Source organism: Hordeum vulgare, chromosome 3H, assembly GCF_904849725.1.
Source record: "Hordeum vulgare subsp. vulgare chromosome 3H, MorexV3_pseudomolecules_assembly, whole genome shotgun sequence".
Classification (NCBI taxonomy): domain Eukaryota; kingdom Viridiplantae; phylum Streptophyta; class Magnoliopsida; order Poales; family Poaceae; genus Hordeum; species Hordeum vulgare.
The window spans coordinates 381586075-381588669 of NC_058520.1; the positions used below are offsets into that span (position 1 = coordinate 381586075).

The 2595-nt window shown below is 49.9% G+C and overlaps 1 pseudogene; it reads right to left on the minus strand.

Annotated features, from left to right (window-relative positions):
- Positions 1–891: 891 nt before the first annotated feature.
- Positions 892–1654, minus strand: LOC123441780 (annotated as a pseudogene).
- Between the last annotated feature and the right edge of the window lie 941 nt (positions 1655–2595).

Below are 2595 nucleotides of genomic sequence, written 5' to 3' on the forward strand. Positions count from 1 at the left end.
TCCACATACATGAACCAGTTTTCTCATATATCCATAGGATCAAATACTGCATTTCAGCAAAATGCATGAACAAGCAGAGAAACTCATATGCTAGGAAGGCTATATCGTTGACGATGCAAACTATGCAATGCTATAAGCTGATAAGCACCAACACACAAATCATACATGTGTTAGTTTTTAGCCAACTCTTATATAAGGGGACACAATATCATGGGTATTTACGATAGCTAGAAATGTTAGTCAGACCATACCTGCATGTTGTTGTCTTTGGTGCTTACACCAGATCCTCCTTTGGACACACCACCTGATAATTCTCTAATCCCAGCCACAGCTCTCCCGAATGAATCAACTTTCATGAAACTATCTTGTAGAATTATATTACACATTACAAATCCAGACATGAAACATGTTTGCTGAATAGACCTTGGGTGGAATGTAACCAACTGTACAGGAAACAGAGCAGAGGGCTAGCTCAAAATAGCAGAGCCATGTGCATGAATTATATTAATCTGACAAAGCATGTTAGGAAAACTTTACATCTTATCAAGGGAAAGACACATCGTGTCATGCAGTCGAACACCATAACCTACCTTCTGGGGCCACTTGGTGCATTAGAAGTGATATTTTTTCTATCTCCAGCTTTACCATATTCAAAAATTGTATGCTTAGCTTGAACTGAACTTCTCTTGGCCATTTTATGCAGAAGTAATGAACTCATTGTTACAGGCAATGCGAGGGGGCATCTCAGACAGTCATACTTTAATGCAACATCTGAGATTGAATGTGGATACATAAGTAGTGAATAGAAAATTTGACCAAAGAGCTTGGATGCACACACTAATGGTAACATATAAGATGAAAATTGAAGTAAAGAGCTGAAACAGAGGAATCTCCCAGTTTTGGAGTAGTACTTATGATCTAGTTCCCAGACGTTGAATACGTTTCCACATTGATTAGGATGAGAATATAATTGTATTTGAGGTACAAAGATGAAATGTAAAAATATGAGCGCAACGCCATCTTGTTGAGAGCACTCGTCACTTGAGTTTTTCCCCTGTTGAGCACCGGTGTCGCCAGCCATCAGGAACGACGTAGGACTCGACGAAGACGCGGTAGGGGCCCGGCTGGAACTCGGTGATGGAGGATACGGAGCGGTAGTTGCGGAGGCGGTGCTCACCGCCGACGATGCTGAAGCTGAGGATATGGCAGCCGTCGTCGAGGATCTCGAGGCGCTCGATGCTGGTGGAGGCCGGGAGGCCAGGCACGACGGTGTCCTCCCGGGGCGCTGCCGGCGCTGGCCTCGTTGCCGGCCACGAGCGCGCTGGCACACACGAAGTGCTTGTATCGCTGCGGGTTGCCGAAGCTGCACACTATGAGCCACACCCGCGCACACCGGCGCCACCACGCGTTGCGCCACCAGCGACGTGCTGGTGGCCCCCGGAGCCCGCCCCGGGAAGGTGTGGTCCACCCACAACGTCCCCTACAATGCAGCCCATCCGCCTTCGTCATCCCCTTCCGCAGCGCCCCGCTCCATGTGCGCCTCTAAATGAACCACCGTCACGACGCACCGGCGTCCCCTGTCCTCCCCTGGTATCGGCGCCGCCGTCCCTCGCCTCGCTCACGCCCGCTGCAGCCAACGCCCGCCGTGACGCATCGTCAGACGCAACTCCCTGGCCGTTGACCTCGCTCAAAGCAGACCCCCCTCCAAGTCGAGCCGCCGCCGTGCGAGAGACCCCGCCGCCGCCGGATCCGTGCGGCGAGGGGACGAGGAAAAGGGGGGAGGGGGTAGGGAAGGGGAGGAGGGGCGGACGCTGCCGTGCAGCCGACGATATGCGCTGGAGTGACGCTGCGTAGGGAGTTTTTTTGAAAAACGAATCGTTTTTCCCCACTTAAAAAAAGACCGCAAGTTGATTTTCAAGAAACGGAGTGATTTTTTCGTTGGTTTTCAAGAAATTGAGGGATTTTTGGTAAAAACGCCGACGATGTACGTATAGAAGTGATTCTTCCTTTAATAATAGATGTCGTGGGAATAAGTCTGATAGTAGATGTGTAGGGTACGAAAGGATGGGCAGAGCCTTAGCTACGACGAGGTTGTATGAGTTCAGGCCCCTCTACGGTGGAGGTAAAAGCCCTACGTCTCAGTGCTCTTGTGAGCTTGTTGTCGAGTGGAATATGGATTACAGTGAATTGCCAACCCCTGCTCCAGTGGGGAAGGGCGGCTTATATAGAGTGCGCTGCCCTTCACAATGGTTCGGTGCACAGGGATGGAGTAGTGGTGAATAAATGCCTACGTTACAGGTAACGTATGTCTTAAATGCTAATAAAGGTACATGGAAACGTATGACCGTTGCCCTCCAGGGGGGTTACGATGTACAGAGTGGAATCCAGTCGGTAATTTTGATACGCTCCGAATGCTCATCTCTGACTGGATGATGTAGGAATCGTCACCGACTGGATGATGGGAAGTCCTTAATTCAGTCGGAACTGACTAAGGGCCTTACCCCTTATGAAGGGTAGTCCTTGGGTAGGACCCATTGGGCAGGCCTATGACCATACCCTAGGACTATAACCCCATCATTAGTCTCCGAATGGATT